The sequence below is a fragment of the Xenopus tropicalis genome, chromosome 7 (genome assembly GCF_000004195.4).
Source record: "Xenopus tropicalis strain Nigerian chromosome 7, UCB_Xtro_10.0, whole genome shotgun sequence".
In the NCBI taxonomy this organism is placed as follows: domain Eukaryota; kingdom Metazoa; phylum Chordata; class Amphibia; order Anura; family Pipidae; genus Xenopus; species Xenopus tropicalis.
In genome coordinates this window covers 49285998-49302965 of record NC_030683.2, presented here as the reverse complement: position 1 = coordinate 49302965, position 16968 = coordinate 49285998, and the positions used below count along the sequence as shown (strand labels likewise).

General features: G+C 38.9%; 1 protein-coding gene across 3 annotated transcripts in view; it reads right to left on the bottom strand.

Moving 5' to 3' along the window:
- Nucleotides 1-16041, bottom strand: part of bmpr1a (bone morphogenetic protein receptor type 1A) — a 66739-nt gene extending 50698 nt beyond the window's left edge. For all 3 annotated transcript variants that reach the window (XM_018095824.2, XM_018095826.2, XM_012966867.3), the window contains exon 1: nucleotides 15832-16041. The gene's annotated coding sequence lies outside the window, so the exon portion shown is untranslated. The remainder of the gene's footprint in view (nucleotides 1-15831) is intronic.
- Nucleotides 16042-16968: the final 927 nt, after the last annotated feature.

The window sequence follows — 16968 nt, the reverse complement described above, 5'->3', positions numbered from 1 at the left end:
ATTTTGAAAACACTTTTCAAAATATTAATGTACAAAAAATCTACCTATAGGAATATTAATAATTTTCCACTCATAGGGCTGCTTCTGTAAGTAATTGTTACTTGAAGTTCCTAAACCTGACTGTCCCTTCTCAATCTGTCAGTTACAGCTTCTAATGCCAACAGACTACCGCTGCACATATATGGCAGCCCTTATAGAGGGACATGGGGGATTAGGTAAGTAATGTAAAAGCATCAGGAAATACTTCTATGACAAACTTATAAAAGCTCATGCAAAAACAATGTTAACTGTCTGTTGAAAAAAAAAAGCTTCATTTCAAGTGTTAGTATCTCTATCAATAGCACACGTAAAACATGAGATATTTTAGTGACAAAACACTTAATATCACTTAGCATTTATTTCAACTGCAACTATTGACAAAGTTGCAGGTCAAACAACTGCACAGCGGACACTGCAAGACTTATTTAAAGACCATTGACAAAACAGAAAATTCCTTGCCATCATGGGTGATCAGAATCATAACAGGTGTTATCACATATAAACATGCATATACAAGGTATTTTTACACTATTATGTAATTCAAATGTTTTACCTGCAAAGATTCTCCCTCCCACAATGGGAAGGATTTTTGTGTTTTTATGTCACCACTTGGAAAAGAAATATGTGTCATTGCCCTAAAGGAGCAGTTACACAAATAAGGCTTTTGTTTATATTCTGAAAAAAACATATCTTATTTTTGAACATGCAACAGTTCAACAACAGCTGGGGCAACAGAAAGGGCACCACTGCTTTATACATTAACCACTAGCTGATGGCTAGCTTAAAATGTAATTATGGGCAGTGATGTTAATTAAAGGACATTAGGCAGGCTGCAGGGTGAAGTCAGGACATCGAATATGAACAGGGCGAGTAATGGGATGCAACCTTTTGAATGGCCTTCAGCTTTTCATTGTGAATCTGCAAGCTGTTCTTCATTGTTGTGAGCAAATTAATGAACAGTAGAAGAGTGCTAAGCAAGCGCACTGTCAATAATTATGTAAAAAAAAAAAAAAAGTTTATAGTTAAGAGCATAGAAAGAGGGAGAGACAGAAAAAAAGTTTGCGTGCACATTTAAAAATAATGTACTGTAACAAAATTTTTACAGAAGCTTTGAGTTGTGTTGTTTCCCAATAGATTTCACTGCCTCTCTATTTTAGCTGCTCTTTTTCACTCTCACTGTTAAATCAGATGCATGTCTAAGCATCTGTATATAGTATAGTACATTTTAATGAACGTTAAAGTGTAGTTGATCTGGCTTGGTATAATGAGATAGCTCTTTCTTATCAATGTATACAAAAATCAACTTTATACCACTTTTGTTATTTTTTATTTCAAAAGGGTTACCCTGCAACATCAGTATATACCTACGGGCACAGGCACATAGGATGTTTTGTCACCCACATTTCAATGTCCAAAGTTACTTTCCCACCAGCATTAATGTGAACTGCTGATGGGAAAACATGCATCCCCCTGCCATCCCACCGGCGAACATGTAAGTCGCCGGCGGGATGGCAGGGGGAAGGCAACTCGGGGAGATTAGTCGCCCGCGAACAGGGAGTTTTGCCGCGGGCGACTAATCTCCCCGTGTGCCAGAGCCCTAATACAGGAAGCATAAGTAATGCATATATTGGGAAGGGAATATCAGGCGTTTGTTGTCCTAGCTGGAGAAGATTAAGTACGGAAACACATCTCCCCATGTGCCTGTGCCCTAAGGGTGGCCATATACATCATAACACCAGGGATCCCCAACCTTTTTTACTCGTGAGCCACAGTTAAATGTAATAAGACTTGGAGAGCAACACAAGCATCATAAAAGTTCATGGAGGTGCCAAATAAGGGCTAAGATTGGCTATTAGGCAGCCTCTATGCACATTATCAGCTTACAGGGGGCTTTATTTGGTAGTAAATTATGTTTTTATTCAACCAAAACTTGCCACACCAAGTCAGAATTCAAAAATAACTAACTGGTTTGGTGGCACTGAGAGCAACATCCAAGGGGTTGGTGAGCAACATGTTGCTCCGAGCAACTGGTTGGGGATCACTGCTATACACTCTCAATCCAAGAAACCAAGTGGATCGATATAGTATGAGTGTCTATACACAGTATTGCCTCTTTTCTATTGTAATTTGGACAACTGGCTCAATACGGTGCAGCAGTAAATTAGATTTTTAAACCTGCTCTATCCCCAAACAAAGCAATATCCCAGTACATCAAAAATAAGTTAGTGGATCTTCATATATGTCAAAAATCTTACTTTATTTAGTAAGTTTATTTCAATGTAGTCTATATTACTTATCAATGCATGCATAAACATTTTTTTTTAGTGACGCAATTTTGTATTTTTTTTTTTTACACAATATTATTCATTACATATGAGCTTCAGGTCCCTTACACATGGGGGAATATTTATTAAAGATGGCAAACAGAATAAACCACAGTTCATCAGAGAGAAACTCCACATTGAACACAGCACTTCAATACATTTAACATTTCCTTAATTACGTGTCAAAGAGTGGAGGCATCTCACTATAGGGCTCTGTAGGCTCGAAAATCCAATGAGATTTTCAGCGCAACCATAACTGATAATTGGGAGGGTTGCACAACTGCTCCAGACAAGAGCCTTATATGTGACTGGGTTGCACTGAGCAACTCTGTAGGAGGTAGCTAGCAACAAGCACCTTATACACGTGCCACATAGCAAATATTGTGGTGCATTTAAGCACTATTTTATGCATAAGTAACATCTGTTTCTTTGGGACTTAAAACATTACAAGGGAACTCCTAGTCACCTAGCCCTTTAGCCATTGTTTCAGGGAAGGTTTGACTACAAATAGTTTCACACAAGTAGAAACATGCATATTTTTTGAAATATGCTATATTTGCTCTTACTTGAATCTTAAAGGAGAAGAAAAGATCTAATCATAGGGAGCTGACCAATTAGGGATTGTTATTAATACCTGATAATCCAGCATCGGCCCAGGGTACACACACACAAGCAATCCTCTTCCTTCTACTGCCTTCATGATGCTTGTAGACACAGTAGAGTGAAAAGCCGGCTTTTTCACTCTACTGCACATGAGCTGGCCCCAAGATTGTGAAGATAGATGAGTGAAGGATTGCTCAGTCACATGACCCCCAGGCCAGTACAGTTTTCTGCTAATAGGAGCACCGGCCTGGGGTGTCAGAAAAAAGATTACAATAACTAGGGGGTGCATAACATTTGGCACCCCTAGTGATAAATTATCCTATAAAGATCTCCTTGGACCCGACATCTGAATACAAATTGTAAGGGGCAGTAACCCCCTTATTAAATATGAGTTCAATCAATAAGGCATTGAACCATGTTGATATATCAATTTAGCCCTGGCTTGATAAAGGAGTCTGGGTACTCTTAAATACATACATATATAACATAAAGCAAAGTTGTGTTCACCACAAAATGTTTAACCATTGGGCGGGGGGGTGCAATCAGGCTGCAGAATTCTTAATGAATCAGATAAAAGTGAGTGCAGGACTGGTTAGACCGGGGATGACCGACGTAGTTGGCCAGCTTGAAGATACTGCAATATATGGACAAACAATCCCTGTTTTACTTAAAGGGGAGAGCATTTTCCAAGTGCAGCTTTATATATGCCAATAAAAGCTGTAATTGCCTATTTAACAGCCATCAGTTGCCATCATCAGTTGCCATCAGTGGCACACGCGGCGGCTCGATTTCGGCAAATCGCCGAAAATGCCTCACGAGGCAACTTCGCCGATTTGCCGAAATCGCCTTTCGCCGGTGGGATGGCAACTCGGGGAGATTAGTCGCCTGCGAACAAGGAGATTTATTGCGGGCGACTAATCTCCCCGTGTGCCAGAGCCCTAAAGGTGGGCACATTCAGATTTTAGCCTTCTTCTGACCAACGTTCAGATAACGACCATACATTTAAAATGCACAATCTAAATCGCCTGCGCAGCGTGTGCCATCCCACCGGCGACTTACATTGTCGCCGGTGGGATAGCAATTCGGGGAGATTTGTTGCGGGCAACTAATCTCCCCGTGTGCCAGAGCCCTTAAAAATAAGAACCTGCTTTGAGGACATTGGGAGCAACATCCAAGGGAATGGAGAGCAATATATTGCTTACAAGCCACTGGATCCCTGCTTTAAGCCTTGGGAACACACTGCTTTATATGACATTCATTATATAGATATATACACACACATTTTCCAAATAAACGTTAAAATGCAAATCCTATAAACAGAAACATTATCCAGAAACGCATTATCAGAAAGCTTCGAATTATGGGAAGGCTATCTCCCATAGAGTTCATTTGAATCAAATAATTCATACCAGTATTTTGAGTGAGCCTGAGAGGATGAATCAACTAAAAACAGAATCTACAGGAACCGGACAAAACGAGCACAGTGTTGGAGTACATTTCTAGTAGATTTTTACTGCACAATGCAGCATAAATCAGAGATCACGGAATGGACATGTTTAAGTGTCTTCTCTACCCTAATTTTTCCCTTTTAACAGTAAAAATATTAAGACTTGAACTTTTCCTTTAGTTCCTATGAAGGTGTTACTGCCTCGGATTGCATTACTGCCTAAACTTAGACATAAAAGCTTTGCCAATATATCCTATAGGCTTCCTAATCCCAAATGCTCTCTCCAATGTGTGACATTTACTGGGAGCTTTGACATTGAGGGCAATGTATGACATTGAGGGCAATATGTATATCTCCATAGCATCAAATCCCTACATTTTCTTATGTATTGTGCAACAGACACCACAAAAAATGCAACATGATAACCTGTACTACAATGTAGTAATCACAAATCTTACACAAGGGATTCCAAAAACTTGGGGCTCTAAAGCCCCTTCTAACTATCCTATGGTACATTACAGTGCAGAATAAACGTTATTTCCTCTAGTTAACAGGAACACCTATTTCAATGATTCCACTACTGCTAAATGATAGCAAGGACCAGATTTGCGTCCATTCAGAATTGGAAGATTGGTACTTCAATGCAGAATGAATCCAAATACCTGAAAAGAACAGCTTTTCTTTGCTCTCCAAGGTTGGGGGCAGGGTTTAAACACATACAGAGATTGCATATCCCCTCCCAGTCAGCATGGCTCCAGCCTTCAAGTGTAGCTACAAACAGTGGAATGCAGAATGTGTAACTTGATCTTTTTTGACCCCCCTTCTACCTTAGCCACATTTAGCATGTAATTTGAGCTCTTAGAATGGCATAGCACATCAGCCTGGAGAAAAAAAAAATCACCCTCCTTAAGTCAGAAATAAAAATTAAAGCACGCAACTCATTTATGAGCCCATTTAGTGTCCAGAGCTAAATCCTCACTGCACCACAACAAATGAAAATGAGAATTTAAGCAGATACCCTTATTACAAAGGTTATTGTAAATAGCAGTTTCAAAGATGATAATAGCTGAAAATGCTTTGTCTGACTTTTCTCCAAATATAATGGCTTCCAAGCCCAAGGTAAAATGAAGAATTTGAGAGGGGGTCAGTCAAGGACATGCTAAGTAAATCTGAAAACAATTTTATCTTCATAAACAATGCTGCATATGCAGTAATGGGCTTAGAAGAAAATATTTTGGCATTTCAAAGGTAAAAAGACTGTACACTATAAAACAAGAATATATGGAATACATGTAAGTTTGAACATAAATGCAATTATGCCAAAAAGGCAATTTTATACTTTATTTATACAGCACCAAGATATTTTGCAGCACTTATACATCATTAAAGAGATTCTGACACCAGAAATTAAACATTTTTTTGCATGCTATTTATAATTTTGTCTTAAATGTATTTGCCTGATGCTTTTACATTACCCATCTGATCCCCCAAGTTACTCTATGAGGGGGCTGCCATATTTGTGCAGCAGCAGTCCATTACCATTAGAAGCTATAACTGACAGGCTGAGAAGGGACAGTCAGGTTGGCAAAACAGTCAGGTTTAGGAACTTCAAGTAACAATTACTTACAAAAGCAGCTCTCTCAGCGAAAAATGATCAACGTGACCTATAGGAAACTTTTTATGTAAAAGTTCCCTATATGAAAATTAAGTTTTTAGTGTCAGTATCACTTTAATAAAAGTCCCTGCCCCAGTATAGCTTAAAATCTAAGGTTCATTTCACATTTATACACACTGACTCAGGGGCTGATTTATCAACATTCAAGTTAGATTTTTTTTCACATTACTATTTTTTTAGTGCTAAAACTCGCAAAATTCTAATTATGGTTCCTAAACGTAAATATCTGATATTTATTAAGTGCAAAAAACCCAAAAACTCAAATGTAAAACTTCTGCATCTAAAAGCTTGCAAGTTTATGTAGAAGTCAATGGAAGTTGTCCTAGGCAAAGCCATATTTTCAATTCGAGATAATAAAATTTTTTCAAGTTTGTAAACTCACAAATTTGAGATATTCAAGTTTTTTTAATTTGAACAAGTTTTCCATATTAATAAGAAAGTATTGAAATTGTTAAAAATTCAAGTTTATTCGAATTAGAAAAACTCGAAAAATTGAATTAACAAACTCGAAAATTGATGAATAATCCAAAGTCAATTACATTTCCAGTATGTTTGTGTAGTATAATACTGTTTCAAACAAAAATATACACCTTACTTTTTAAGTATAAACAGATTTGGGGTAGGAATTGTACGCAAGTGTTTTTTTCAGCAGAAATCTGCCTTGTGTGCGCAGTGACATACACACACACACTGTAGGCAGCTGCAGGCTGGATCGGCTTTTTCTCAACTTGTCATTCAGTATTTTAACAACTGGTAAGGGATACTGACAGGTGGAATGTGTTTTTTGTCCACTATTTGGGTACGTGGAAAAAACAGCACTCAACTTATGCCAAAGTTCCCTGTGTGCCACTACCCTAAAATCCATATGATTCACATACATCAGGGAAAGCCCACATTGACATGGGGAGAACAAATTTCTTTTAAATCGTGCCCAGGTAAAAATAAAAGGAGCAGTATACACCTTTACTAAAATGAGAACAATAAACAGGACTTTAAAAACATATTCAGCCTCTGATTTAAAACTGCACATGACTATATTTTAGTATCAAAAAGTAATGGAAATTATCCAGAAAAAATCCCAGATAAAAAGGAAATGAGCTCTGTGTGGACATGTCAGGTGTTTTCAGGCTTTATAGGTATGGAAACTATCAAGAATGCTTGTGAACTGGGTTTTTCTGGATAACAGATCTTTCAATAATTTGGATCGCCAAGTCTAGTAACAAACCATTTAAACATTACACCTAAACCTGTTTTACCTCCATTTAAGTTTAATTTTATCTTAGTTAGGTAGTTAGTACAAGGTTTTGTGTTGAATTGATTAAAAGCTTTCTGGATAACAAGTTCCATCCCTGTAAAGGGATTTCTCTACAGGTGGAAAAATGTTAAGTGACATAGCCTTAATTAAGGAGCAGCTCATTATACAGAGGGCTTATTTAAAGAAAATGTTTAATTACTTTTCCCTGAGCTCAGCAGAAGCATGGAGTTGCATGGTACAGCAATTGAATCATAACAGGAGGTGGGGCATACACAGGCACATAAGATGCTAAATCTGCAGCTTACATTTGCCCGTGTATGGCCATCTTGAGATCAAAGTTTTTACCAATTCCCATATACATGCACATGTTTATGTATAAATATAAATATACTGTCACATTCCATAGTCCAGCAAATAACTAATGCGCACAGTGTTTGAATGAACAGCACAGCCTACTACTACTCTGCACGCCATCTCCATGAAAAGCTTCAATTTTAAAAGAAGAAAGTTCCCCAAACAACAAAATAAAAGTATAACAAAAGTCAAAACAAAGATGCAGGCTACCAGTATTTTTATTTTTACTATTGCCACAGAACTTATTGGGGACTTCTAATATTCTTATGATATTCTTATAGCATACACTAGAGGAGGGATCGCCAACTTTTTTTATCCGTGAGCCACATTAAAACGTGAAAAGACTTGGGGAGCAACACAAGCATAAAACATATTCCTGGGGGTGCCAAATAAGGACTGTTTTTGGCTATTTGGTAGCCCCTATATGGACTGGAAGCCTATATAAGGCTCAATTTAGCAGTACATGTGGTTATTATCCAACCAAAGCTTGCCTCCAAGCCAAGAATTCAAAAATAAGCACCTGCTTTAAGACCACTGGGAGCAACATCAAAGGGTTTAGAGAGCAACATGTTGCTCACGAGCCACTGGTAGGGGATCAATGCACTAGAGAATAGGAAAATGTAGATCTGTGATTTGCTTCCTACAAAAGATTTGCTAAGTTGTATTTTTTATTGTCACTCTTGGCGCTCTCAGTTTTATACCACTGACCTTTACTGAAGATGGATGCAAGCTTGAAGCAGAAAACTAAATACGATCCATCTCAGACAATACCAGACAAGTTGAATCACAAACTCATGAACAAGTATCTGAATTCAAGACAAGTCAGTGGATGCTAAAAGGCAGACATACACAGGCCAATCAGGTACGCCAGATCAGCCCCGACTAGAATAGAGGGCGAATGGGCCACGCACACAGTTGCCTTTCGTTTGCACGTACACTTTTGTGCAAAGCCCAAACAACCACAACAGCGGTTCAATTTCCTCATCTGCCAATCCCCAAATGCCAGCCAGTGTATGTATTGGCAAACTAAATTTTTGCAACCTGCTTGACCCCTTAAAGGACCAATATCCACAGTAATGAATGTGTAATGAATTGAAAGACTATTTAACTACAGTACAATTGTACAAAGACTATTACAGACACACTGACCTAGAGTCTTAGGGGCTGATTTACTTACCCACGAACGGGTCGAATGGAGTCCGATTGCGTTTTTTTCGTAATGATCGGTATTTTGCGATTTTGCGATTTTTTCGTTACCAATACGATTTTTGCGTAAAAACGCGAGTTTTTCGTATCCATTACGAAAGTTGCGTAAAAAGTTGCGCATTTTTCGTAGCGTTAAAACTTACGCGAAAAATGCGCAACTTTTCGCGTAAGTTTTAACGCTACGAAAAATGCGCAACTTTTTACGCAACTTTCGTAATGGATACGAAAAACTCGCGTTTTTACGCAAAAATCGTATTGGTAACGAAAAATTCGTACAGAATCCGAAAAAATCGCAAAACATACGAAAAAGTCGCAAAATGTTCGTTTTCAAGTCGGAACTTTTCCAATTCGGGTCGGATTCGTGGGTTAGTAAATCAGCCCCTTAGTTTAGGTATTGAAAAACGAGGAGGTAAAATGAATTGCCCAGTGTATTGAGAAGTCAACAAAATAATCAACCCAGTTTTCATATTTGATCAATACACCCAACTTCTCTATTGAGATAGTTCTTTTTACTAGGTATGCCCTATGGGTCCATGGTAAGCAAACACCAAAAACACACAGTAAAATTAATTGTAAATGTTTCATTGTATGAAGAAATCTAGATGGGGAGACTAAAGCTTCTCCTTTGGTACATACATCAGGGAAGGTATTATATGGCACCATGCAGGGTCAGAGAGACATAGAACGTTCTGGAATTCACACAGATAAGCTTACACACAGTGCCTACATTTCATCCACCAGACCATGACTAAACTAATAAAGGTACCTGAAATTTCATAGTAGATTGGAATTTTTTTTACTATGAGCTTTGGCAAGCACTTCATGTCCTCATTAAGACATTCAGTACCAATAGATAATTCAATGTAAATTTCCGACACGTTATCTAATTGGATTTCTGCATCTGTGCTGCAGAATAAAATGTCCATCTGATTTTCCTTACCCATGTGCTGGCTGATAAACTATGGTAACAAAAATAAATATCACCTGACTAAACACACAGCAGATAATCAGGATACTGTTGGTTACAAGCACTAAATAAAGACATTCAGTCTCGTGTCATACTATATACCCGATATATATATATATATACACACACATATGTACATATGCACATATGTACATATATAAAACAGAAAGAGACCGCTGGCACTCACGATACGAAAAATTAAGATTGCCTGGGTGCAGGGTTCAGCAAATGTTTTGACAAAGGCTGGTGTAACAGCCGAAACATTAGTTCACTCTCCTGGCAATAAAAAATGTTTTCTATTTACATAAGACCTGCGAGTGCGGCTTCTGACTATTTTCATATATATATTTGTATATGACCCCAGGTGCTACTTTTTTACACCCACAAACGGGTAAGCGTCTCAATATAAGACATCACATTACCTGTACCACATCTTTTGTGATTTATTTGATCACCTGTCCTTGTGGTTTGTCTTATATAGGAAAGACAGATCAAACCTTGATGCTGCGCATGGATGGCCATCGCTCTGCTATTAGTACTGCGCATATATATATATATATATATATATATATATATATATATATATATGCGCAGTACTAATAGCAGAGCGATGGCCATCCATATATATATATATTCCATATACCAATACACTGCTGGACTTATCTGCAATAAATCACAGCATGGATATATGTTATACTCAGATATAGAATTTATTCCAGAATGATTGTTATCTTCTAAAAACATTTAAAACTTAAACAAACCAAATATTGTTTTATGCAAGCTTACTTAGGCTCAATCACCACATATTGCTTTATTATTACTACAGAGAAAAGGGGAAAAACCTAAAATGGGAGATAGCCTTCATTAATATTGAGCTTTCTAAATATAAGTTCCCGGATAAAGGACCCCAATCCCATAAATGTATATAAAATACCAATCATTAGAGAACATTAACCATTAAAGGAGAAGCACCCCCAGTCATAGCAATCCCTTATCTTTTACCGCACCAGCCCGGGTTAGCTGCAGAGAGTTCTCTTCCCTCTGAACCCAGGAGCCAGCACATTCACAATAGAGTGAAAAAGCCAACTCTTTTTTGTTAAAGTTCGGCTTTTCACTCAACTTTCCAAATATTTAAACGGAACCTCCCTTCTTCTAAACAGAGTAGGTGCCCTTGAGTCAGTTGGAAGGATCTACTGGTAAATGAAGCATTAGAGAGATTATTATATGATTCCCATATATATTTATACATATTTATTATGTCACCTCTTAAGTGCCTCCAATGTAAACATAACTGAGACTTTCCATACCCTTTACCAGCTTAGGTGTCCTTCTCTGGACCCTCTCTATTTAATAATGGACCCCACTGAGAACCTTACCCCACGTAGAGAATGCACCATTAACAACCTACCTCTGTACCCGATCCTGTAGCCAGTTTTCAATACATGTGCAAACGACTTCACTAAGACCAATAGTCCTTAGTTTTGAAAGCAGTCGTTTGTGGGGAACGGTATCAAATGCTTTGGCAAAATCCAAATAGATCTACTGTACCCCCACTGTCCAGTTTCTTACCAACCTCATCATTAAAAGCGATTAAATTGGTCTGACATGACCTGTCCTTAATAAAGCCACGCTGATTACTGCTGATAATGCCATTCTCCAGTACATAATTTTGTTTGTGATCCCTTATCAAGCCTTCAAATCACTTGCCCCCCATGGATGTCAAACTTACTGGCCTACAATTGCCAGGCTGAGATCTAAAGGTGCCTATACACTATAAGATCCGCTCGCTTGGCAATGTCGCCAAGGGAGCAGATCTTCACCCGAAATCCCCACCTATGGGTGGGCGATATCGGGTAGCAAGAAACTTTAAAAAAAAATAATCCGATCGTTTGGCCCTGGGGCCAAATGATCGGATTACATTTGCGGCCATGGGGCAGTCGGTTCGGGGACCGCATAAACGAGCCAATGCGGTCCCCGATCCGACTGGACCGAAGGGACTGATATCGGCAGCTTCTATCGGCCCGTGTATGGGGGCCTTTACTCCCTTTTTAAATATAGGAATGGCATTAGCCTTCTTCAAATCCATAGGTACCATACCAGATGAAAGCGAGTCTGAGAATATCAGAAACAGAGGCCATTGTAAAACTGACCCTAGCTCTCTCAGTACCCGAGGGTGTATTCCATCTGGCCCTGGTGCCTTGTTCACATTAATCTTGAGTAAACCTTTAAGCACCATATCCTGTGTCAATCCCCAACTAGTTTGAGCTGAGCCAACATTACAGCTATTGGGTGGGTCTTGGCACTATGGCTCCTCTATTGTATAGACTGAAGAAAAGAACTGGTTTATCACACTTGCCTTTTCTGTATCCATTGTTACCACATTGTTACTATAAATCAATGAGGACACATATCCAACCTGCATCTTTTTACTATTAATATACTTAAAAACCTTTTTGAGTTTTAGCCTCTGCCGCAATGCACTCCTCATTTTCTATCTTTGCCTTCCAGATTGCTGTTTTACAACACTTGTTATAGTGTTTATATTAAAAAAAATAAATCAAAATATCAAATCAAATGCAATTTCTGTCCTCTCTGACTTATATTTCTTAAATGCTTACCTTTTTTACACTATTAACTTCTTTACCCTCGAATTAAGCCACATATGGTGGTTCTTAACACTTCTACATTTACTTCTTATTAGAATAAATTGATGTAGCAACCATTTCTGCTCTGTGTTTTTAGCAGAAAACTTAATGCCTCAATCTATGCTCTGAAGCACTGCCCTTTAGGAGCTTAAAATTGCTTTTCTAAAATTCAGGGGCTTTGTTGCCCTAGTGTATATTTGTTTCCTGCACTAAATTAAATAACACTATGGTCACTATTACTCAGGGGTTCAACCACTTGCACATTTGCTATACGTTCTGGGGCATTGGAGATCACTAGATCCAATATAGCATGGTTCCTGGATGGCTCCTCAACAACCTGTTGTCATACAACAAGTTTATAAACTTGTTTCCTGTCCGGGCAGTACTATTGATCTAGTCAATATTAGGATAATTAAAATCCCCCATTATTATTCTATTTGCTTACACTAGCAGATAAGATACTGAATCGGGCTAAAGCTGGCCATACACGCACCGATACTATCGTACGAAACCTATTCGGTGCGTGTATGGCATGTCGGCAAGTCGACCGATATCGCAGGAAGCTGCTGATATCGGACGACTCGCCGATCGGCCAGGTTAGAAAATTTTGATTGGGCGCCATAGAAGGCGCCTGACCAAAATCTGCCGTCAGGGCTGAATCGGCAGAAGGAGGTAGAAATCCTATTGTTTCTACCTCCTTATCTGCTGTTTCAGACCTGACTGTGTGTGGCGGATCTGACGATGTGACATCGTTAGATCGCCACGTGTATGGCCAGCTTAAGAGATTGGTCGCATCGCAACAAATCTGTTGTTAAAGATATACACATACTTTTTAATGTATATATTGGACAGTGGCTTAGCATTGGGGATGCACAGAATCCAGGATTCGGTCTGGACTTTTTGTCACCTACACACGGAAGCTGAACATTTTTCACCGCACATGGAGCGTGTGGTACACTTTAACCCTTTCTAGTCCTAATTTGCGGTTCGGTATTCGGCCAAATCTTTCACAAAGGATTCAGAGTTCAGCCGGATCCTAAAACAGTGGATTTGGTGCATCCCTATTTAGCATTATATATTCTCCTCTTATGGACAAAGTTTTTGGGAGAAACACCCGATTAAATTAAAAGAAACGTCATAGCGTATTAGGTTATTATTATTACTACATTTATAAAGCACCAACATATGTTGCAGTGCTGTACATACAGTTACTCGTCTACCCAATATTTAAGGAGTATTATGAATGTAAGTAACTTTAAAAGAAAGCTGCAGCGATGCCAGGTACAGGTATTGGACCTATTATCCAGAATGCTTAGGACCAAGGGTATACCAGATAAGGGGTCATTCCGTAATTTAGATCTTCATACCTTAAGGGGCAGAATTATCAATGTAGGAGTTTGAATCCCGAAATGGGCAAAATTTGGATCAAATACGATAATTTCTGATGATCGGAAATGTCACGAAAAAAATCATAATAAGCAGGATAATATCGTAATGTCGTTACGAAAGTCACGAAAATTTTGTATCCGAACGATCATAAATGGCGGGAAAACTGACTGATTCTTCAGTGCATGTTTTTGGAAGCCTCCCATAGAACTCAATGGCACTCTGCAGCTCCAACCTGGCCCAAGGAAAGTAACGATAACGAAGCTTTAATGAATCCAAAACTTTAGTACTCAACGCAACAAATACAAGTTTGTCGAGCAAATTGTCGCACAGTACAAAAGTTGCAAAACAATGCGCACAGTACGAAAACTTAGAAAAAATACCATTTTTTTTGTATTTAGAAACAATCGTACTTTGATGAATGTGCCCCTTAGTCTACTAAAAAAAAAAATCAATAAAACATTAATTAAACCCAATAGGATTACATTGCACCCAGTAAGGATTAATTATATTTTAGTTGGGATCAAATACATAGCAGTTATTTTTACAGAGAAAAAGGAAATCAAGCTGAATTATTTGATTAAAATGGAGTCTATGGGAGACAGGTTGTCCGTAATTCGGAGCTTTCTGGATATCAGGTTTCCAGATAAGGGATCCCTTACCTGTACATGTTTTTAACATCCACACATAATGTGTTAACGTTTTCTGAAAAATTAACAATGTCACACAATTGCTATCACTTTCCATCATTTAATTCTAAATATTTGAAGTGGTCTACTTTTTTTTTTGGTTTAAACCTAACTTAACTGCTATCTGACTATACCATATTAAATGTACTGTAAAACAGTACAGAGGAATCCAAACCAATGAATATTCTACACAAATATAGAAAGCATGCAAGAGATGATGCCAAAACACAACCATACTGGAAAAGTTCAACATTGTTGCTCGAGACCCTAAGAATACACTCCACCAAAATATGTATATTTTTTTTTTTCCAAATAATTTTTTTTTTCATTTTCAATTATATGAATAGGGGTTACAGAATTGAGAGGTAGCGAAAATATGTAAATCGAAACAGACTTCTCATTTTGTGATCGATCTTACTATGAAATGCCATTTTGCTTATTACACTGTTAAAGTTTGCAAGAGATGTTTCAACAAAATATGTGCATATATTCAAAATTTTAATGCAAAATTACCAAAAGCAATAAATTAGAACATATTCAAAATATAAACGACTTTAGAAACAAAACATTTTCCAACATGAGTAACAAGACTAAAACATATATTAAACTTGTGGATCATCAGCTGGGCTAAACTACAACTCCCGACATTCCAGTAAAGGGCCAGACATAACAACATGAGAGGGAGTGGGGTTTTGCAATGGCAGAGCCTCTACCCCTCAAGCTGATAAGTTGTGGTTAAACAACACCTGGAGGGCCCTATCTTACATTGCACAAACATGAAGAAAGGTGAGTAAAGAGTAAATAGAATCGACACATGGGGAAGAACAAGATGGTGGAGAAACTGCAAATAAAAACTAAACAAACGCCCAGAGGTGACCAAAGGTAATGAAGAGCTCAGATTTGAGCTTACAACCTTACAACATTCAAAGCGAAGTTAAAATGTATTTCATTAAGGACTGCGCTAAAATGTGTGTAAAACTGGAGTGGAATCACTGCAATAAAGCACCCATACTACAACGACAAAATCTACAGCTCAGCCATGGCCCTCAGCTCCCAGCATCCTGCGACAGCCAGGCAATAGTTTCCTTACACCACAAGCAATAAGATAACAAATGGAAGTCTACAACTAGCCCGCCTCCCCCCTTATAGCCTATACACATACACGCAGCCCCGCATAGCAAAAGTACAGAAACCTTTTATATAAGCACACACCGAATTTTCTCCCACTCCTGCTTACTCACCAAAACTCCAGGGCTCCTATCTGTCGCCTAGCCGAATCCCGATAAAATCCCGTCACCCTACTGCGTAAATCGCCGCCAGCCGCTTTCCCCGAGTTCTCACACCTCCCCGTGCGCGTACACAAGCCCCATGCACGGCGCCGCCACCGCCACGCCACACAGCAGCAGCAGCGCTGGGATACGCACGCCTTCGCGTCACTTCACGCTGTCTTGGGAAATTAACCTTGTCTGCGCCGTCTAGACTAAAAGTGCTAAGAGGTGGCAAGACGTTTTCCTTTTAACACTGGTATTTAGTAATATCTAATGTTTTTTACAGCTCTTGGCGGACCAAGGTTGCACTGTTGTAGATACAGGTGACCTGGAGGGAGCCACAATTCTTACTGGCTAGAAATGTAATAGGACATAGATGTTCTCATGCATCAGTGGTTCTCAACCTTCCTAATGCTGCCACCCTTTAATACAGTTCCTCATGTTGTGGTGACCCCCCAACCATAAAATTATTCCTAAAACCATCGGAAATATGTGTTTTCCAGGCGACCCCAAAGGGGTCCTGACCCACAGGTTGAGCACCGCTGGCACACATGGTTCATTTTGTGGTTTAACGTGGCTTTATCTGCATCGTGTGATGCTTTTTAGCTCATGTTCACCTTCTTGCTCTAAACGTGATGGTTGATGCAAAGTATTCATTTTTGTGGAGTAGTTTCTGGTGGATTCAAAGGTAGGAGGTTCTAAGACTGATGGGCCACGGAGCGAGTTAGTCGCCTGAGATAGATATTTGCTACCACAGGTGACAGACTGTTCCGGAATACTTTTCTCCTGGAAACAATAGGTGAAAAAGGCCTACCTACGCGGAATGCACTGGGAAATTTACCCCCCCCGATACCTGGAAGTGATGTTATGAACGTCATGCACACTTCCAGATGTGACGTCATGCACATGCGCAAAATTGCAGCTGAAGACAAATAATTCTACTTGTGCATGCGCAAATGCATTAAATGACATCACTAAACGCTTACTGCACATGCACGCCCGAAATTCACCACTGGACTTCATGAGACTTCAGAAAAATCGAGAGAATGCTGCTGGGGGTGGGAGAATTGGGTAGAGCCTTCAAAACAGGTAACTCCCGAAATGGGGGGT